Source organism: Lampetra fluviatilis, chromosome 30 (genome assembly GCF_964198595.1).
Source record: "Lampetra fluviatilis chromosome 30, kcLamFluv1.1, whole genome shotgun sequence".
NCBI classification, from domain to species: domain Eukaryota; kingdom Metazoa; phylum Chordata; class Hyperoartia; order Petromyzontiformes; family Petromyzontidae; genus Lampetra; species Lampetra fluviatilis.
The window spans coordinates 11,791,370-11,814,641 of NC_136304.1; the positions used below are offsets into that span (position 1 = coordinate 11,791,370).

Genomic DNA, 23,272 nt, shown 5'->3' on the forward strand with positions numbered 1-23,272 from the left:
GGTTAGATTTTTGTTGCTATTTCATTTATACCTGATGATGATTGCTTGTGTTGCAATCGAAACGTCGTATGCTATTATTAATTTATTATTTTATCTTTATACGTGACTTTACCGAAAGAACCAAAGAGTAATCCCCATATTTCTTTAGCCATTTAAACAATTTTCTATTTTACCAGGTAAGGCCGACTGAGCTATATATATCTTTTTCAGAAGCGACCTGGCCATAAATGATAGCTCAACGAAGTGGCTTATCATGTGGAAATTTATAAATATAAAATACTCTCAAGGTACGTTTCTAAATGTGGAGGGAAAACCCAGAGGACTTGCAGAAATATTCACTCAACCATGGGGAGAACATGCAAACTCCAAATCTACAGCAGGCATCAGGGTCTCAATGAAACCCGCAATCTCCTGCATACCAGGTGAGGTAGTTGACATCTCGCCACTGTGGCGAGCAGCTGGTTCACATCTCGTACAGCACCACAGAGCTCGGGGCAATCGTTGGCACCGGTTCTGGTTGCCCTGTCTGTGGTTTCCCCGCAGCTCCGTGCGCAAAAACTGCACGCACATTACGATTTCTGCATCAGCGTTTTCAGATGCAATTTGCACGACCAACGCTGTAAAGTAAAAAAAATATATAATCTTGTTGTTCAGTGGCCCAGCCTCTACAACGCTGAGTTCTCGCGGTCCGCTGTGAACAGAAGGAATCGCCGATCTGCTGGCTCGCTCAGACCCGATAGGAGTCGCAGATGACGCAGTTGCAAAGCCAGGCCCTCGGCACGCTCGTCCGCATCGACTGTCGTCAGAAACATTCACACGGAGACGCCAGTTCTGTCCCCGCAGCTACTGGGCAATTCACCGAGCCAAATGACCAGAGATGTTGCTCCCCTCACCGTTAAGCGCATGTAAAGAACCCAATTGAATCACCACGAGAACAAGTGTTTGCGAACACATCTGAAATCCCCCCAAAAATGTAAATCAGCCACAACTATTCTCATGAAAGCTTAATAACTGGCGCAGAGTAACTATGCTCTTCTTGCAAATGGCTCGATGGATCTCAATGCCTGATGAAATAAAGTTCAATCGATCGATGCATTTGCGAGAACACTATCCGGAGTGATACGGAGGAGCCAGACGCGAGCATGTGGCATCTTTCACATCCACCGCACGCTGGTTATCACGGACGATGGATTCACCCTGCCACGTGGCACCGCGAGTTGTCCAAGGGCATCCACAATTCCTAAATGTGATTCAAATATAATGAAGCTCCATTTATTTTTAGGATACACAAAGAATCATAATTTCACAAAGATCATCCATGAATTACAAAACACGTGGACTGTTCATGAAGCTCTCCCACGCAAGCTGCACGCCCCGAACGACCCGAGCGTCTGTGCCGTGGCCCGCTCGCCGCCGCCGCCGCCTCCAATCTTGTTGACAAGAAGATTCTCACAGATATATTTTTGTTCTCCTTCCGTATGACCATGGTCGTGTGTTTTTTTAAGACCCCCCCCCCAACCTCGTTATTTTCTAGGCCATGACCTTTACGGACGTCTCGTCTCACTTAGCCGGGCTCTTGCTGGAGCCGCCGCCGCGGCGGTCACATCATCCGTGAGTCGTGGTACCGCGCGAGCGACAGGGCCTTTGAACACCGAAGCTTGTTTTGAAAACTTTGCAGCGGGTGCTTATTTCCGCGAGCGCCGGTGTGAAGAAGATAACGAGTAACAAACAATTTGTATTTTCCCAGGTGAAGCCCACGGAGCTATTTAGCTCTTTTTCAGAAGCAACTTGGCCATCACAAATGATGGCTCAATGGAGTGGATCATCACGTGAAAATGTTTAGCAGCCAAATACTTTAAACGCGTGATGTTGATTCAAAATGTGGTGAGAAAAACCGGAGGACCTAGAGAAAATTCCACGTGACCACGGGGAGAACATGCAAACTCCAAATATACAGCAGCAGGCGTCACAGGGTCGGGATCGAAACCACGACCTCCTACAAACCAGGCGAGGTAATTAACATCTCGCCAGCATATGGGCAACTCGACATTAATCTAATTTGATGAAACTGCGTTGGCAGTTGTGCCCAAATAAAAAAAACAATGCATTTGTGCCGTGAAGTTGTTCCATTGCCTGCTTCATCACCGATTCTCTATTATTTCCTTCTAAAGGCCACGGTGTTATTGACGAATGTGTTGAGTCACAGTTCAACATCAGCTGCGCGATAACATATGGGCTACGATCCAAATCAAATTCCTTTGAAGCGTGCTTTATCAATGATGGATTCGCACAACAGTTTTCAGTTGTGGGTAAATTTGATTATTCGCAGATTCAATTTCGATGCACTGATAACATAGCCACATATAATTAGGGTTCACATGGTAACGTGTGTACGACTCGTGACGGCAATCTCGGATTGGCCATGACCCGGTTTAACGGCTGGCCGCTGTGTGCCGCCGCGTGCTGCCGAGGAGCGGCGCGAGAGGAACTCCGCGGCCACCTCCACGTCGCTAAACGGCAGTGTGCAAACGGCGATTCTTTGACAAGATAAATTGGGAAAGCTTCCGAGTTTAAACATCAAGATGCGGCCAGTACCCTCATTGACGTAAACGGGAGTGATGCAGACGCACAAATGGCCATGACGTTATTGAATAAACGGGACGAAACGTCAAGCTGTGAGGATGATTTACTTTTGCACGTTCAAAAAATGAAGTCCCTTAACCGCAGAATGATCCTCGACTAACCTTCTTTCAAGAAGGGGACGGCAGAGAATCGCAGAATTATCGGCCAACGGGCATCTCAAAGGGAACGTCGTGACAATGGGTTTTTTCTGTGTCAATAGCGAGCGCTTGCGCAAGCTTGGGTCCTGACGATGCTCGGGTTATCCTCTTACTAAACCATGTTTTTACTTTACCAGGAAGGGTCCACCGAGCTATGTAGCTCTTTTCAAACGTACATTTATAGCAGCAGTCAAATACTCTAAAACGCGTGACGTTGATTCTAAATGTGGAGGGAAAAACCGGAGGACCCGGAGAAAAATCCACGCGACCGCGGGGAGAGACACACGCAAACTCCAATTATACAGCAGGCATCGTCAGGGTCGGGATCGAACTCACGACCTCCTGCATACCAGGCGCCCCAAAGAGCACAAAAAATGATCCGAACAAAATCGTGAACAAATAGGAAGCCTATCAAAGTCAACAACGTTCAGTGGCTTTGTTGAATTACCACTGGAGTGGTTACCAAAACTCTGTGACGAAGGACGCAATGTGAAAGGCACTTCACGCGGGCCGTTATGACAGAAGCCGAGCACTGGCCCGAAATGTCAAGCGTCCAGCAACAAACAGCACCGTCAAAGTTGTAACGGATAAGAGTTAGCACGCTTCTTTCATTGAAAAAGCTAAACAAAAAAGTAGAATATTTTTCAGACATTGGTAATCCACGGCTGGTCGAACGCCTCTGCACACTCCACCACAGAGGTTGTTTGATCATACTTCACCACGCTGGTTAGCGTGGGTTGGTGAAGGGACATTCGGCAGGAATTTAAATTATGGTCGCTGGGTTCAGAGGACGGTGCACTAACCACGGCACCGCCAACTCCCCACCCGGCAATAGCTTCGCCGTAGCTTGTTATCACGTCACAGGCGACTCCGTGCAGCTTCAAGTGCCAGTGGGCCAGTTGCACTCGGAGCAGCGTGTGAGCAGCACGAGCAGCGTGTGAGCAGCGTGTGAGCAGAGTGTGAGCAGAATGTGAGCAGTGTGAGCAGCGTGTGAGCAGAGTGTGAGCAGAGTGTGAGTAGAGTGTGAGCAGAGTGTGAGTGTGAGCAGTGTGTGAGCAGTGTGAGCAGTGTGAGCAGTGTGTGAGCAGCGTGCGAGCAGTGTGTGAACACTTCTCCTCGATGGGCCTCGGACAAACGCGGACGGTCTGGAGGCTGGGGGCCGCTCTCCCGGCCTGCTCAAAACCGTTTCCCTCCATGTTGAGAGGAAAGCAGCAATGGTTAATGAAGATAAAACACTCTTTGTGTCGCGCACCTGCCATTAATCTTCCCCCGTGACATTCTAAGAGGTTTGGGATAAAGCGTGACCTTAATACAACCGTGACAATGCGTTGTCAAACTCAAGGGATGGACGTCCGCACGTTTGAAAACGAAAAATGCCAACACACGACCACGGAGGGCAAGGGAACACCGCACTGCGGATGAAGCACGGGTGTGTGTGTGTCTGTGTGTGTGTCTGTGTGTGTCACGCTGAGTGGTGGTGCAGCGGTTAGCGCGCTGCGCTACAAACCTGGCGACCCGGGTTCGATTCCCGCTCACGGCCAACACCCAATGACGATTATATGAACCGGCCCTGGGCCTCCCCTAGATGGGCCAGGCGTGGTGTTGGCCACCCACCCCCTCGTGTGCCGTGCCGGCCTTTATAGGTGCTCACTAACAGCACTTGCCCCTACAGTCTGTAAAAGGCTACAGAGGGGATCTTTGTCTTGTGTCACGCGGAACATGTGAACACAATGCAAAGAACACACCAACAGTGGAAGAGGCGCCCAACAAAAACACAAAGACAAAGATCCCCAGTATAGCCTGTAACAGACTGTTGGGGCAAGTGCTGTGAGCGAGCACCTATGAAGGCCGGCACGGCACACGAGGGAGTGGGTGCCCAGCACCATGCCCGGCCGCCTTTGGCTCCCCAGTGGCGATGTTTACACACCACACCAGGTACTGTACTTGTTTGAGGCTGAGTCGACCTAGGGGAGGCCCAGGACCGGTTCAGACGATCGTCACCAGTGTTGACCGTGAGCGGGAATCGAACTCGGTGGCTGGGTTCGGAGCACAACACGCTAACCACTACACCACCGCTCCCCGCAAAACACACACACACTATATATATACTTTTTTACTTTAACCCGGAGGGTTTTGCATCGTCAAAAGTAAAATATCTTCTCTGGAGGGTTGCCCCCCTTGTCCACATGATGCCAACGCCTCCCAGGAGGCCTTTCTCTCAGCCAGCCTGCGTCGATCACATCCGGGCACTTGACTGCAGCGAAGCTCATTGCAACAGAGTTCAATACCGGTACCAAATCACAGTGCGAATCAATTCACTCCACCCGGACACAGGCACCAGCTCCCGGACAAGTGGCAATCCTACTTCTGTGAATAGTTTGAAGACCATTCTTCTACTTTTTTCCACACGGTTTCTGAGCACAGGCCCACAGGCCCAAAAAACCCCAAGCAGGCAGCAACTAAAAGCACGGTAAAATTTGCAACGGGTTAGAGTTGACACATTTGTTGATTCGAGAGAAGGTTATTTTAAGAGCTTGGCAAAAAAAAGAGAGAGATGATGGGAGGAAATTTTATTTGCGAGCCTTTGTGACAGATACGCTGGTTAAAAGGTTTTAAAGTGTAGTTAAAATCGAGAAGAAACGCCACTGTGGGGTAAAAAACTAAGTCTCCAAAGCAGTTAAAATCTAATGTCATCTTTAGTGCGGCTCGCACAAGATGAAATACAAGGCACAGCAGACTCCATCTAGCAGGTGCTCAATTTAATGCACCTTAAATCAAGCTTTATGCATCAGCCAGCACATTAAGTCAACATTTCTGTGATATATTACATAATTATAAATAAAGCAAGCTGTTTTTTTAGGAAGGGTATTTTTTTAAAGATGGTTACTTTTCTGTGATGAATTTTTCATGCTAAACTTAATCACAATATAAGGAACTTCATACTAAATTAACTCGTGGGTTCCACACGCACCGGAAATAAACAAATCTCATGTACAGAAAACACCGTCACACCATATAAAGCTAAAAAACAAAGAATGAAATGTCCAAAAGAATTGGTGCTTGGTCAGCAAAGGCCCAAATTAATATTGCCCCAAAGCTCGGCGCTTTTTGACAGAATGAACAACAGCAGATAAGCCAAGGTCAGCATCCCTCAGATGACAACAAACCTCAGAGGACAACACAGTGCCCGTTCATCTGGCAGCTAGACAAAGATAAAGATCCGCCATATAGCCTTTAACAGACTGTAGGAGCAAGTGCTGTTAGCGAGCGGCACCTATGACGGCCGGCGAAGCACACGGTGGGTTGGGTGGCCAGCACCGCGGATCGCCGGGTTCGTAGCGCAGCGCGCTGACCGCTACTACACTACCGCTCCCCCGTAGGTAAATACATACAAAGCTTCTCGTATAGCCTGACAGACTGCAGGGGCAAGTGCTGCTAGCGAGCACCTCTGAAGGCCGGAATGGTGCACGAGGGGGTGGGTAGCCAGCACTACGCCCGGCCGCCTTTGTCTCTATAGTGGCGATGTTTACACACCGCATCAGGTAATCATTTGAGGCTGAGCCGACCTAGGGGAGGTCCAGGACCGGTTCAGATAATCGTCACTGCTGTTGATGTTGGCTTTCCTGTAGACAGAGTGTCCCATTGAGCCATCTGGTCTCTTTTCAATTAAAACATCCAAGAATGGTAACTTGCCATCCTTTTCCACCTCCATGGTGAATTTGGTGGTTGGGTGTATGGAATTGATGTGGTTGAGGAATTGGTTCAGAGCTGGTCGGCCATGTGGCCAGATGATGAACGTGTCATCTACGTATCTCTTCCACAAGGACAGACGTAGAGTGGATGCCTGGATGTTATTTGTCTCAAATTCTTCCATGAAAACATCGGCTACAACTGGAGATAAGGGAGAACCCATTGGGGTATCTTCAACTTGTTTTTTAAGAAATTTCCATTCCAGGTGAAGTAAGTGTTGGTGAGGCAGTGTCTCACCAGGGCCGGTACATCAGCATTCAGTCCTTGTATAGCTACCATCATTAAGTACGTCCTGAATTTTGTGATTGTATGTGGTTTTGTCCATGATGACTGTGGCATTGCCCTTGTCGGCTGAGAGAATGACGATATCATCTTAATTGGGAAAGCTCAATAGGGGCATGTTATGACATCACGGTCAGTGACGTCCCCTCCTGGCACCAGCAGAGAGGAGCCCCCCCTCGCCTACCAACTTCTGCAGGCAGCTCACCAGCACTGGTTAAAGCAGCGGCTGGTGAGACACTCAATGTCTCAAACTGCTCCCGAGTTTTGCTTGTCGTAAAGCAATGCCGCAAAAAAATAAATGTTTGTAAGATTCCCAGAAGGCCGTGTGGGCTGCCGGGCACGTGAAAGAAACCATTTTATAGTTTTTACGTGGAGGGACGACAGAGAGGATGAGGCGAACTGGTCTGCTTATTTATTTTGCGACTTTTATTCTGATATTATATGACTTATATTCTACACCTAAGGATGATACTTATTAAATTTCGATGTAAAGCTTTCGTGGCTGCAGGGATTCATCTTCTTGGTTCTTTCGGTAAAGTCACGTAGAATGGAAATAATAAAATAATAAAAAGAAAACATTATAAAATAATTTGTATTATGTTTTATTTGTATTAGTTTTATAATGTTTTATTTTTATTATTTTATTATTTCCATTCTACGTGGCTTTACCAAAATAACCAAGAAGATGCTACTTATTAGTTTGTGTTATGCAATATACAGTTTTGCATTAAAACCAGGACAATATCTAACAGAGAGGCCCCTTGCATTAATAATCTGGATGTTCACCAGCATTGGATATAGCATGCCTGACTCTGCTGATAAGGCACTGATTGTTGAAAATGGTCCAGAGTTTTGGCTGTATTAAACCCAATGCTGCTGATAAAATACACTCCCAGAAGGCCGTGTGGCTAAGGCATGTGACAATGCATTAAGACTCACTACTGGAATATTGGAAATGCTAATTCTGGTTGTGGGATCCTCTGGGGTATTTCAAACATTACTGCTTAATATTAAAAGCTTAGCGGTCGATGAGCACAATTAAGGAGAAATTTCACTCCCTACAAAGTGGTACTTTAGCAGAAAATTCGATTGAAATAATGTTCGTAAGAGTGGCTTCTGCCATAGCAATGTGGAGTTTTTACCACCGACTGAGAATCACTGGTGGAAACTACGACTGCTCAGTGTTTGAGAACAGAGTCACTGACTTGCTATTTCATCAACAAGGAAAGATATCCAGCTGGGGGTGGAGTGTTTATTGGTGTGCACCACATGAGTAGAGGTAAATGGGCATCATGATCTTTCAATTGTCAGAGTTAATGCGAATAACAATGTGTGACGTTTACTGAAAATCTGGAGGAAAAATATGTTTGTTTCTTGATATTATTTGTAATAGATGTGCTGGGTTAGGCCTCGTAATGATCTGGCAAAAAATATCTGTGTCAGAAGGACCATTCCCACCAAGCCACACAGCCAAAAATGAATTGGTCACGTGTGCTTGCATTTAACAACGCGCCGGTCGTCACTGTGTCACAGTCCCCACACTGGTGAGCTGCTGGGCTCCCTTCTCAACCAACGGTGACGCCCAGATCCACCTGTCACCTGAAACCACGCCAAGCAACTTCAGGACAAGATCCAGGAAGTTAGAACGATATGCAGAAATAAGCCGAAACAACAACAACAATAATTTGCGCATTCAACATTAGCCCAAAAGAAATCTATTATGAATCGCATTGGCTGCAAAAAAAACCTACGTTTTACGTTTCTTGATATCGTGTCCTTGGAAATAAACACTGAGTAGACGCGCGCGACAATGCGTCACTTACAGGTAAGGGGCCTGCCGCAACGCCGGTTCTTTTGCCAAAAGAAACCGAAACAAAGGCCGAGACATTTTGTGGGGAGACGTTTTTGACTTGTGTCACACTTCCCCGCTCCGCCTGCGTGTCCGCGGGCGCGAGACTGAACCGAGGATTCACCACCAAGGAAGCGCCACCTCCTCCTCCTGCTGCTTCTGCCGCTGCTCTCGCGTGGGCACAGTGAAGGCCGCGGCGATTGCAAAAGCTCTGCGTGCAGAACCCGCGCGGCTCGTTGGTGGCACGCTCAACTCAACTCACAGCTTCAGCGCAGCACCGGCGCTGACAGCTGCCTTCTTTAGTGGGGCGTCACCATACATCGGTGCTGATTCACTGTGAGCAGCCAATTGAGATTTTTGGACCCAAAAACGCTAGAATGTACGTACATAGTTATACATACATGATGTGCATGTACATCATGTATGTATATTATGTATGTTTATTAACTGTGAATAACCCGACCATTAATAGGTATCCATTGTAATTTATACGACTACATTAACCGCCCTCCCCACTCCCTCTGGTCTTCACCCCTGATGGGCTCGCAAGTGACGACATCACATTTACCCCTCGTCTATTTTAAGACCGAAACAGGGAGGAGGATTTCTCCGCACCACTCTGGCTGTCGCCTGATGATGTTGCTTGTTGCAATTACCCAGCGAAATGTCACGGTCGTCGAATCGTAAATGTTGCGTTGGGTTTACCCTCCCAACACACAACCGGTGAATGCTGAACTAGTAACGATTTGGCACATTTTATTTACGTGACAAACCTTACCAATTGGCTGTGCCGGGTGGTGGAAGGTTTAACAACACATTTATAATTACGCGATCTAACCCAAAAACCTCTATTATGGCGGGGGGGGATTGTTGTCCAGCAGTTTTACAAAGGTAAAGGTGCAGCGCTACAATTTCGTTCTTGCTCACTCGCATCCACTGCTGGCGGAAGGGCCTCCACTAGAGACAGCTCGAGAGACAGAGCCCCTCCCGGAGGGCATTTGGCCTACTCTTCCATGTCAGCCACATGTTTCAGAAGAGGTGGAAGTATCCACATTTGACCCCAATCGCAGCCAACCTGCCAGTCAAATGTAGTGCACCCGATTTACATATGTATGCACGTTGATTTATTTCGCACTGTACGTAGCCAACCGTGTCTAATCGGAGGCGCAAGGGAAGTACAACAAACTGAACACAACAACAACAAGCAGTTCTAAAGAAATTAGTTTTCACGGTAGATGCAAGAAACGCCGCCACATTGTTTCAACTGTCTCGCCAGGAGATGGAATCGGTCCCCGCAACCTCTGCACTGCAAGTCTAGTGCCGCTGACCGGTTAACGCCGCAGCAGCATTCGCTGAACAAATGAAAAATAAAATGTCCATGATTAAAAAGGAATTGTCCACACGCCCTGGTTACGCTTCCATGGAGAAACACAAAGATATGATTATCGCACGCTAATACATTACAAATGCAGACTGTGAAAACTCTAACAATGTCCTATAACCAAACCATATCCCACTGAGATTTAAAAAATGTTAAAAGTATATCTGCCTAACCACAACCGTGTTTGGGATGTTTGTTGATTTAGCATAATTTTTGTAAAAAAAATTGTTGAATCCAGCATGCCAAAGACGCTGCCAGCTCACGCTGTCAGCGGCGTTAATGCCGCCGCCGCCTTACCCAGACGGCACGGGAAGCCGTCACTGGAGGTGGGTGGGCGCGCCAACCAGAAGATGCCAACGCAGCCACCGGAACTTCCACGGGGGCCCCCCCCCGGCACGTAAACACAATGCACACACGTGAGCCATTCGTCTCCTTAATGCCTGAAAGCATCACTTAGCCGGTGCATGTTTTTTTTGCGAATTATAACGCCTCTTGCATAATTGAGCAGATGCGTTTATGAGCTGTTGCAAAAGGAAGGCAATGGACCTGTGGCCTTGAGAATCGTGATCTCGACGATACTTTTACTTGACCAGGTATGGCCCACTGCGCTATATCGCTCATTTTTAACATGCGACTTGGCCACAAATGATAGCTCAATGAAAGTGGCGGCTAATCACGTGGAAATGTATCACAGAAAAACTCTCAACGCACATTGGTGCACGTGGAGCGAACGTGTATCGTTCTCACTGATGCAGCCCGCTGCTCCGTCCAATCGTCCTGGCTGCCTAAATCGTTACAAGCAGCGGTGGCGGACTGGTTGACGCACTGCGCGACGAACCCGGTCACTCAAGTTCGATTCCCACTCACGGCAAAAACCAGTGATGATTATCCGAACCGGTCCTGGGCCTCCCCTAGGTCAACTCGGCCTCAAATGAGTACATAGTTCGGTGTGTAAACATCACCACTAGGGAGACAAAGACGGCGGGGCGTGGTGTTGGCCACCCACCCCCTCGTGTGCCGTGCCAGCCTTCATTCGGTGCTCGCTAACAGCACTTGCCCCAACAGTCTGTTACAGGCTATACTGGGGATCTTTGTCTTTCTCTTATCTTTGGTGGTTGAACGGAGTGCGGAGGAGGTGAAACAGTCCGTCTGCTGAACACGGGTGGAGGAATCAATGAGCACGTTCACCGAGCGAAAGATTTAACCACGGTAGCGGCAAAAGAAGCGTGGGCACGGCGGCGACTGACGGCCGGTGAGCGACTTTACCCGAACGAATTAGTGAGTGCTGGATCATCATTCACCCTGACTGGTTTGAGGACATGGATACACTGCTATCCTCTCTAAGCGTTTAGATAATCAATGGCCGGTACTATAAAGGTTACATCAGAAGGTCATTGTTTGTGTTGCAGTTGGCAGATATGACACTAAATTTGTCACATGACTTAACCGCTTAATTAAATTGTCCTCTTTCGCACGGGCTAGGAAGGCTGAAGAGTTAACGGCGAGTGTCGGCAAAGCCGCGTGTGCGTGGGGAGCGGTGGTGTAGCGGTTAGCGCGCCGCGTTACGAACCCGGTGACCCGAGTTCCATTCCCGCTCACAGCCAACATCAGTGACGATTACCTGAACCAGTAACGGGCCTCCCCTAGGTCGACTCAGCCTCAAATGAGTGCCTGGCGCGGTGTGTAAACATCGCCACTGGGGAGACGAAGGCGGCGGGGCGTGGTGTTGGCCACCTCGCGTACCGTTCCGGCCTTCATATGTGCTCACTACCAGCACTTGCCCCAACAGTCTGGTAAAGGCTATAGGGGGGAATATTTGTCTTTGTGTATGCGTGCATTAAGCCCTAGCTTTCACTGCCGCGGCAAGTGAATGCTCTCTCCAGACCACACATGCGTCCCGTTCGTTGGCACCGTTTCAGAGTCAAGATGTCACCAAGATCACGATCATTCAAATCGTTACAATGAACCATTTCTAGGCAGGTGCATTGACATTCATGACGGAACCCCCCCCCCCCCAAAACATTCGCCAAAAACACTACGGGCATTCAAAAGGCAGTCTATGATAGGCGGCATTGCGGCCAGCCGCTCTTTCTTCACAGCGCACAGGAAGGCGAAAAGAGGTGGAGACTCGTCGTGTGCACCTGCTGGATGGATTGTTGCAAAATTATGAGAGATGGTGGTGGCTTGTGCAAAGACCTTCATCCGGCAGTGAATTGACCATAGACGACGATAACCATGATGATGATGCTCATGCTCGTGGAGTGACATCAAGGATGTCACTGTATGGGAGCTGGCCCGGAAGGGTCGTGCTGTTCGATGTTCCTACATCGTGGACACAGCACCGTGTGGGTGGCTGTGTGTGACACAGCCCTATCGTGGACAGCACCGTGTAAGTGGCTGTGTGTAACACTAGCCCTAGCGTGGACAGCACCGTGTGGGTGGCTATGTGTGACACAGCCCTAGCGTGAACAGCACCGTGTGGGTGGCTGTGTGTGACACAGCCCTAGCGTGGACAGCACCGTGTAAGTGGCTGTGTGTAACACTAGCCCTAGCGTGGACAGCACCGTGTGGGTGGCTGTGTGTGACACAGCCCTAGCGTGGACATCACCGTGTGGGTGGCTGTGTGTGACACAGCCCTAGCGTGAACAGCACCGTGTGGGTGGCTGTGTGTGACACAGCCCTAGCGTGGACAGCACCGTGTGGGTGGCTGTGTGTGACACAGCCCTAGCGTGGACAGCACCGTGTGGGTGGCTGTGTGTGACACAGCCCTAGCGGGGACAGCACCGTGTGTGTGGCTGTGTGTGACACAGCCCTAGTGGACAGCACCGTGTGGGAGGCTGTGTGTGACACAGCCCTAGTGTGGACAGCACCGTGTGGGTGGCTGTGTGTGACACAGCCCTAGCGAGGGACACGCTGAGCGGGGGACACGCTGAGCGAGCGAGAGACACGCTGAGCAGGGACACGCTGAGCAGGGGACACGCTGAGCGGGGGACACGCTGAGCGGGGGACACGCTGAGCGGGGGACACGCTGAGCGGGGGACACGCTGAGCAGGGGACACGCTGAGCGGGGGACACGCTGAGCGGGGGACACGCTGAGCGGGGGACACGCTGAGCGAGAGACACGCTGAGCGGGGGACACGCTGAGCGGGGGACACGCTGAGCGGGGGACACGCTGAGCGGGGGACACGCTGAGCAGGGACACGCTGAACAGGGGACACGCTGAGCAGGGGACACGCTGAGCGAGCGAGGGACACGCTGAGTGGGGGACACGCTGAGCGGGGGACACGCTGAGCAGGGGACACGCTGAGCGAGCGAGGGACACGCTGAGCGGGGGACACGCTGAGCGGGGGACACGCTGAGCGGGGGACACGCTGAGCAGGGGACACGCTGAGCAGGGGACACGCTGAGCGAGCGAGGGACACGCTGAGCGGGGGACACGCTGAGCGGGGGACACGCTGAGCGGGGGACACGCTGAGCGAGCAAGGGACAGAAGACCCGCGTAGGGAACCCACGTGTCGTGAAAAGCGCCAGTGCATTTTTCATCCTCACGGTTGCCTCGGTAAATAATGTAGCATCCGTAAACAAATCTAAATTTGAGCAAACTGCTGCGGAGTATCGCTGTCCCGGCTGCGGTCGAGGGTGAGCGTTTGCTGGGCACATTCGAGCCGCGCGGAGAGAGGAAACTGCTAATCGTTAGGAAAAGCATCTGCTCACGCTGGATGTGCACACCTGCTATGCGATTGTTGCCAGGCTACAAAGTAAGCGCCGGATGCTCTGAGTTTATTGCAATTACACATCTGCTGCAATTACCTCCAAATAAACCCGGCAATAAATACAAATACAACGAGCACAGGGCTTTGTGAGTTGTCATTCCTTGCAATTTAAAAGCAAAATAAATGCATTTTTTTCTGAAATAAATATCTCTTTTCAATAATAACAACCATTACATGCCATACTATTTCATCCGAATTCTATGAACAGTTAATGCTTACAAAGAAAATTTTACCAATTTACTCCGTAATTTTTTGTTTACTGTTTCCACATTGGATTAGTTCAGGCCTTCTCATCTTTCATTATCCTTGCCAGGTTGGGTTTCCATTTTTTTTCCACAAGCCAATCCCGGATATATTTCTTAGGCAACCTCGAGCCAATCAAAACTGTGCAATAAACCATAATATAGTTTGGTACAAAACCAATTCCTGCAACTCAAACACAGCTGCCAATTCCCAGACTGTCCGAGTCCGGAGGATACAGGAAACTCATGCAGAACAGAGGGAGAACATATGAACTGCACACACAAAGGCACCCGAGTCAGGATTCGAACCCAGACCACGCTTGCTGTGAGGCACAAGGGTTGCCCCCCACTGTGTCACCCCGACACCCGTAAGCAAAGCGGAGGAGACTGGCTACGGAGGCAGATATTGAAGTGGGCACTCGGGGGGAGGGGGGGGGGGCTCGGCGACTAAAGGAGACACGTCGAGCCAGGTGGCAGGCCACTGGAAGAGCGGCATTGGAGGTCGGGTGTCAGCTGCTTAACGGCAGAAATGCATCAATGGTGAGGAGTTGTGGCATCCACGCCATTGACTGTGATGATCTCGAGACCGTGACCTTGAACCCGATGATACGCTGCGAGATCTCTCCTTCGCGAGCCCGGCCAGGCGGCGTGTTCCCCACGTGCCGGTGACATACGCAGTGCCGGGGTGGCGAGTTCACCGCACGCGGGTCACTGTGGACGTGTTTGAGATGCTGCTCGCTGACAATGAATGACAGCCATTAGATTTGAATACTTTGCTGTTAAGAACCCGTACACGTCTAGCGTTGGTTGAGAATAACACGGTACACTCACGGGCCTCCCCTCGACTTCAAAACCACGGACATTGTCCGCGTGTATTCATCAGTGCATTTCAATATTGAAGAACAACAACAAGAACACTCTTCAAATTAACAATTTAAATCTGGGAAGCAGGATGGTGCCTTGGTAACGCTTGTGTCTCAGTCAAGAGGACCTTGGTTCAAGTCCTCAATGGGGAAAGTCTCTATGTCCTCCTCTCATTCTGCGAGGGTTTCCTCCGGGTTCCACGGCTCCCTGCCATTGCTAAAAACGTGCAGTGTAACAACTGCTGTTGGCCAAACGCCCCAATGTAGCAGGACCCTCCTCAATACGAGTCTTCCGACTCAGCGTAGCTTTCCCATGTAAATAAGCAAATAGAGTGCACACTGTAAATGCACGACTGTTTATCAACGGGCGTGTGCAAGACGGGAGCGCTGTGCGAGAGAGACATGGGACACGCGTGTGCAAGACGGGAGCGCTGTGAGAGAAAGGGGGGGGGGGGAGACGTGCGAGGAGGGATTGGACGAGACCCCAGCGACAGGTGAAACCGATAAGACAGATCGGACGAACGAGACAAACATATCACCTCCGAGGGAGCTCCGACAGGTGAGACAAATGAGATACATGGGCTGAATAAGTAAAACATATAAAATGTCTGGCACTAGCACCAGATGAGGCCAGACACACACACAACTGAATCCGATAGGAAAATAGAATTGAAAATTCAGAATACATTTCCAAACGTTAACAAAGTGATCCAGACGTGTCAATTGTTCAACGGGGACAAGCAGAGATCTAAATATAATTGAAAATCGAGCGACGATTTCCCCCCCCAAAAAATTTAAATTGCCTATGAAAATCCACGCCCGTGTATTAAACAGGTATTCCATCACGCGTGAAACGCATCTCGAAAAACAAAACGCAGGTAGAGGGAAATGATCGCGCTGCGTGAAGCAGGCGACTCACCGAGTGGAGTGCGGGAGGGGATTCGGGAAGGAGACGGTGCAGCAGCCTGAGGGAGAGAGAGAGAGAACGCGGCAATCGTAATGAGTCAGAAACGTGAGCCCTTTGTGTTCACAGGTGCATCGAGTGTCCATCCGCACAACAATAGCTCAGCTGCAGCTGCACACAAACACACAGACGGTTTGTAACGTGCGCACACACCCTCACGCAGCCAATCGGCAATATGAAAAGCTTTCGCCAGAGAGATCCCCCGGCTCAAATGGGCGTTGAGGTGATGCTCATCTCCCGTTTACAGCCCTGCAGAGCCGGTGGTGGAAATTCCGCATTGGCAGGGGTGAGTATGTTCATAAACCAATGTTGACTTCAGCCACAAATTGGTACAAATTCTATTAACCCCGGAGGGTTGAGTCAACCACCCCAGCCAGGATTAGAACTCGCACACTTACGATTACGAGCCACTCGCCCTGCCGCTTGCAGGCCGGCGTGTGGCGCAGCGTCCACGAGTGGAGACGTGCGCTATGACGACGCCGCCCTACTGAACCGTAAGAGGCGAGCGCGTTCGTAATCTCAAATGCCAGTCTTCAGAAAGCTTCGGAACATCGCTCAGCTGCGCGCACGCCAAACCGCCAAGCGATGCCACGGGCACGCTCACCTCTGTGCGTCAACTGGGCACATTTTTACATTTTACGACCGTGAGATTTTAAGACTTGGCACTGTTAAGAGCCCATACACGTCTGCCGAAGGTTGTGATTCGTGCACTGCACTCACGGGCCACCGCTCTACTCCCAACCAATGATTACTTATCCACGTGTATTCATCGGTGCATTTCAATATTGAGAAACAACAACTAGGATGATGCGCTGCTTATGAACGATGTAACAACGCGAGCACGTAAGATGGGGGTGTCGACGGAGCATCTGCGCGGCACGGAACGGGTGGCACGAGGCAGGAGGGTCGATGTGCGACAGAGAGACGAGGGATGGATGAGACGCCCCGACGAACGGACGCAGTGTTCAAGTGAGGCGAGGCCAGACGTATGCTACGATTGCAAATACATGAAGCTGGGACAATTCCCAATATGAAATTGGATACCACACGTGTGTGGGACCTGTAATGAAGGCCGACATAACCTTCCAATTGGAATTCTGCACGAGGACAAACATCTGAGCCTTTCAGTGTCAAAAGGAACCTAATTGCAGATTATGGGATGCTTAAAGTCACTGGCCTAAAACAAATGACCCATGAACCCCCACGCCACTGTGGTAAGAGAGCCAATGCCTCTCTGCTGCCATAAACACGGCTTAAGGAAATAAAAAAAATGTATATTATGCGGACACCTTCTGTTTTAGCCGTTTTATACGAGAACAATGGAATTGGCAAATTGAAAAAAAGATCATTGCCAATGAACCAGACGGCATTTAAACCAGACGGCTCTTCCGCAGTAACGCCTGACTGGCAAAACGCTTAATTCCGTTTCACGTTTAACATTGAATTCTTCTGCCAATACTACTAAAAGTAACAATCTTTGCATTTATAGGCCTCAAAGGCCTCGGCAAAACCACAGCGTCTTGCGTATGATATTACCTCACACGTTCAAAGGGAACCCCCCCCAGTGCCAGCTGTCCCTTCGTGGCATGAGGCGACTCAACATCGGCCTGCAAGTGGGAATTAGTCTGCCCGCTATTAATATTAATACCACACATAGCACACACGGATACAAAGACAGACCCCCCCCCCCCCCCCCATATAGCCTCAACAGATTGTTAGCAAGCACCGACGAAGGCCAGAATGGCACACGAGGGGGTGGGTGGCCAACACCACGCCTTTGTCTCTCCAGTGGCGAAATTTACGACACACTGCACCAGGTACTCATTTGAGGCTGAGTTGATTTAGGGGAGGCCCAGGACCGGTTCTGATAATCATCACTGGTGTTGGCCGTGAGCGGGAATCTAAATTGGATCACCGGGTTCGTACCGCAGCATGCTAAGCGCTAGACTACCGCTCCCCACACACACACAACACACACACATCCACCCACACATGAGGAAGTCCAACACTTGAAAAAAATTCAATGTTTAAAATAGACACAGAGAGAGTAGTTATTATGGGCTTCGACAAAACAATTAAACAAGTAACTCTGAACACTTCAACCCAGATGTGCGATTATACAAAGAACACTTTTACATCTACACCTAGGCCTGCACGGCCCTCCAACTAAGTCGTCTGAGATCCCAGAAACAAATCTTGGATCGGCGCGACGCAATTGGACCGAAGTGGGGTGAGCGAAAGAGCGCTTTGCGCACGCTGCAGAGTTGTGGCGAGGTTCCTAACAACCACAAGCGTCGCCGAAGGCCCCACCGCTGCGGCTCTGTTCTGCCAACAAAACTGTGGTGGTGGCTCCATCACCGACAGCTTCCGACCGACGACCGGTCCCCACGCACGCCTCTTCCACACGTGGGACCGTGGAAGACGGTGACCCACGGCGCAGTGACCGCTGCCGCCGGAGCCAAACCACGAAGCGCATCGCGAACAAAACCGCCTTCTACGCGGCCCGCTCTCCGGCGGACTGGACTGTGTTAGTCGCGCTACTCCGGAGGCTATCATCATCACGTGGCTCACAAACTTAGACCTGGAGATAGAATTGACAGGTGCTTTCCATGCGCTCGGAGACAACTGGGAAGAGGAGGGTGCCCGTGTGTGGGGCCCGTGTGTGGGCCCCGTGTGTGGGCCCCGTGTGTGGGGCCCGTGTGTGGGGCCCGTGTGTGGGGCCCGTGTGTGGGGTCCGTCTGTGGGGCCCGTCTGTGGGGCCCGTGTGTGGGCCCCGTGTGTGGGGCCCGTGTGTGGGGCCGGTGTGTGGGGCCCGTCTGTGGGGCCCGTGTGTGGGGCCGGTGTGTGGGGCCCGTCTGTGGGGCCCGTGTGTGGGGCCCGTGTGTGGGGCCCGTGTGTGGGGCCCGTGTGTGGGGCCCGTGTGTGGGGCCCGTGTGTGGGGTCCGTGTGTGGGGTCCGTGTGTGGGGCCTGTGTGTGGGGTCCGTGTGTGGGGCCCGTGTGTGGGGCCCGTGTGTGGGGCCCGTGTGTGGGGTCCGTGTGTGGGGTCCGTCTGTGGGGCCCGTGTGTTGGGCTCGTGTGTGGGGCCCGTGTGTGGGGTCCGTGTGTGGGGCCCGTGTGTGGAGCCCGTGTGTGGGGCCCGTGTGTGGGACCCGTGTGTGGGGCCCGTGTGTGGGGCCCGTGTGTGGGGCCCGTGTGTGGGGCCCGTGTGTGGGGCCCGTGTGTGGGGTCCGTGTGTGGGCCCCGTGTGTGGGGTCCGTGTGTGGGGCCCGTGTGTGGGGCCCGTGTGTGGGCCCCGTGTGTGGGGCCCGTGTGTGGGGTCCGTCTGTGGGGCCCGTGTGTGGGGCCCGTGTGTGGGGCCCGTGTGTGGGGCCCGTGTGTGGGGTCCGTGTGTGGGGCCTGCGTGTGGGCCCCGTGTGGGCCCATGTGTGGAACGAAGAACAGAGGCCCCACGTACGGAGGACGCTGTAAGGTCGCTCACAATGACTTCTTCTCCTTCGTGTAGACCTCACGATAAATTAAACGGCAAGGATTTATATTAATTTTTTATTTACCGTGATGTCTCAACGAAGGAATGAAAGCAAATGGAAACGCAGCCGTGCACTAACCGGAGAAGATTGCTGGTGGATCATTGAGTTACGACCTCATAATAAATACAATGGATAATTAAATGAGCAATAACTAAGCATCACGTAGGAGAGAGCGCACAGCCCACATTAGTCTAATCTATGAGCACTGCGGAACTCAATGGAGTACGTCAATGTATCCACACACGTAAATTACGTAGTGGAATTCAACGTGCCCTCGCACGCGCGAATCCAATACCTTGCTCGCGGTACGAAATCATTCACTTTGCGTGGCTACCCTCGCAAAGGGGTTCACGTAGCCACGCGCACGTGCAACCTGAACCTCAGAAGCGCTCACACGCCCGCACACACGTTGCGCTGCAGCATGAAAACAGAAATAGCGGCGGGGCCGTAAACGCGGCCTGCAAGAAGGGGGCACACGCCCGACCGAGCGGGTCGCAATGCCGGCATGCGGAGCGCTCGGCATTTGTCACCCGGGCGCGGCAGCACCGGCGCAGCAGCACCGGCGCGGCGTGGCAAATGGGGCGCGGCGTGGAGCACCAGCAGCGGGGGACCGACGAGTTGTCCGTTGCGTTGCGGCAAAATAAAATTGGGTTTTGTGCCCCCCCGCCCACCCCCCCTTAGCTTTTCCCACAATATCCATCCCAGTGTTTGTGTGTGCCCCGTGCACATGGCAAGTCGGGGCGGTGAATGTTTTCGTGCCGTTTGTTGTTGTCACGTTCTGACCCGCCCCAACTGGACATCTGTGAAAAAGAGCTTTATAGCTCATCGGATTTCTCGAGGATAAATTCGGATTTTGAAAACTCATCTGTCGCTTCTGCCAAATCAGCCTACACGCGCCAGATCTTGTCAAGATTTTGAAAGCCAAGCAGGCTGATCCTGGTTGGTTGTTATCAATGGATGACCACGAGAGATTTCCAGGGGTTATAGATTTGCGGCATGGGTTTTCCTTGTTGGATTCTACAGTAGTTTTTTTTCTCCCCACAAGGCACAAACTCTCCTGAATGTACAGGCCCCGACGCCGCCACACAGGACCCTCGTCACAGAGAGTCTCGAGACTCAGCGAGGCTCCCCTGGGAAGTAATTTTCTACATCGCTGAGGGGGTTGTACTATGTACGTACGTTAAACTTCTTCTTTCGTACGTTGGGATTGGCGGAATACCGCCGTGAGCCGATTGTGTCTGAACGGAAGCGTGTTTGGGGAAGTGTGTATGTATGTCGAACGTCTTGTATGTACGTAGCCAACTGTGCTAATCGGGGGAGTTTGTCAATCTAGGTGATGATTAAAAATTGCATAGCTCCAGTGCCTTCCGAATATCGAAAGAGCGTTCCAGACGGCCACAGAAGCGCATCTGAAAGCACGATGCGGTGACTCCGTCTTTGTTCGACGGCTAGCAAAAAGCAGCTGCTGCGAGGATTACTGGAGTGTGCGTGATGGTTTATGCTCCTTGACGAGATCAGCAAGGCATTGTGGTTCATTTGTGGTGAGCACTTTGTGTGTAATGAGCGCGGGTTGGTATGTCACGCAATTTTCAGACGTCACCTCGACTCACGGAAACTTCCTGGTGATATCATCGCGGCGTCAGGTTTATTTGCTTATCCAACTTTCCTGCGAAGCCTCAGAGACCCAAAATGAACAGGAACATTTTCTAAGTAATATTATCGTGAAAACGCTAACTAAGTTACGAACCGCTCTGTGTGGGCATTGCTTACCAATTCACGCAGTTTGGCTCGAGGTATTCTCGTTTTCTCCCACACTATATATATCAAGTATGTGGTGAAACTTCCAATACAAAGACCTGAACCATTTGAAAAATAGCGAGGCTTTTGTGGATAAATAAAACTAAAATAACGTGCACGCAATGGATGCGTGCACGTAACGCCACATATAACATACTGATGAAGGTAACATCCATTTGCAACGCACGGAATCCCCAGGTAACTCATAGCTGTGTGTTGGTATTGGCTCAAAACGCACCAAGGGATTTGTACAACAGGATAGGGCGCCAAATGGGAAAACATGAAAAATTATTCAAGACTTTTAGACGGTCAAATCTGGAGCAGCTGGCCATCAAAACTGTGGATACAACAATGCTCATAATTCACAGCCCTTTGTCAATCCACCCACCCCGCAAGTGTTGATCATAGGAGTCGTTTGACCATACTTCACCACACTGGTCAATACAGGTCGGTGAAGCGGGGCCCGAGGCTCGGCTCAGATATCACTGGCCACTGCAGCCAGCCGGGTCGCGGGGACGACGGCACGCCGTGCCACCCCGCCACCCGTGGGAGATGCCGGCCGTAGAGCCACAGGCAGCACGGCAGTGGCACCAAGCGACACCGCATTCATCCCAGGACTCGCAAACGTTCAGATTCAAATCAAACCACAGAGCGCGTGACCCCGCACTGCACGCACGTCCAACACACAAAACGGAGTGCGTTTATCGTAGCTGGCACATGAAAACGGATGGCTACGTTCGGCGCGAAAGAACTAAAAAACACATACGTGTTACAGCGACGTCAACGGTTCTGAATCGTAAACGACCACATTAGCCGAAGTTACAGGGGCCATTCATAAGGCTCGTGCATGCGTCACAACCAAAAGAGCACTCGGTTATCGCAGTGGAATCATTTCGGACGGTTTGCAAATTCCCACAATGGGATCAGCACATCAGCTATCAGGGATCAGAGCAAGGAGGCAGGCCTGAGCGTTGCTCGATCTGGACCCCTCACTCCGACGCCACGCTGTCGAGATGTTAACTACCTCATCTGGTAAACAGGAGGTCGTGGGTTTGATCCTAACCCTGACGCCTGCCGTATATTTGGAGTCTATCCCTCCCCGTGGTTTTTCCCTCCACATTTAGAATCAACTTGCGTTTAAGAGTATTTGGATGCAATACATTTCCACGTGATAAGCCACTTCGTTGACCTGTCATTTGTGGCCAGGTCGCTTCTGAAAAAGAGCTCTATAGCTGTGGACCTTGCCTGGTAAAATAGAAATAGTTGAGTATAGTTGTTAGCAACTGCCTCGACATGTCAAACAATCAGCCACACTATTTTTCGTTCTTCCGTTAAAACTATTTTCCGTCGCTTACTCCAACTCCCCTTTCCCCTCCCCTCCCCATCACCAACTCCATCCCTCTTCGCAACTTCCCTACCCATCCATCACGCTCATTCGTCATCTACCACTCACTGTCGCTTGCATCGTCGTTTACTTCATGCATCATCATATTCATCACGCACTACCATCCTTCTCGTCAACCCATCTCATGTCATGGCACTATTCTGCCGCACAAAATAGTTGATTGTTTGTTCAGCGCCTTGGTGAAGGCGTAAAAAATAAATGAAAATAAGACAGAGATCTCTGCACTGGATGCCACGGGGTCACCGCTTCTCATTTGAGCCTTGCGAGGTGGGCAGACGCGGCGCCAGACAGAGGCGGAAACTCCGAGGGGAGGGCGAGGAGGAGGAGGCCACAGCAATAGCAGGGGAGCGACTGCTGCTGCTGAGGAAGAGGAGCTACTGCTGCTGCTGCTCCGTTTCACCGAGGACGGTGAGAAAGCCGGCCGAGCTGCACGGCCACCGAGGGCACGTGGCAGCCACGCGCGGTGCCCGCCGAGATGCCCTGGGCTGCTTGCGCGCAAGTGGCACCGTGGAACGGGCTCATTCTACCTGGAACTCGAACAAGAAAGTTTCACCAGGAATAAATCACTGGAGAAGAGTGCACACATCTCACTTGCAAGGGCCTCCACCAGTGTCGCTTAACACGCGCACAGCAAAGGCGTAATGACTCGTATGCACAC

At 51.0% G+C, this 23,272-nt stretch overlaps 1 protein-coding gene across 13 annotated transcripts in view; it reads right to left on the minus strand.

Annotated features, from left to right (window-relative positions):
• The window catches only part of FUT8 (fucosyltransferase 8), a 384,345-nt gene that overhangs the window by 144,929 nt on the left and 216,144 nt on the right, over positions 1-23,272 (minus strand). For 11 of the 13 annotated variants that reach the window (XM_078870634.1, XM_078870632.1, XM_078870629.1 and 8 more), the window contains one exon: positions 15,840-15,885. The exons of the other annotated variants lie outside the window; for them this stretch is intronic. The gene's annotated coding sequence lies outside the window, so the exon portion shown is untranslated. The remainder of the gene's footprint in view (positions 1-15,839; positions 15,886-23,272) is intronic. 13 annotated transcript variants of the gene reach the window in all.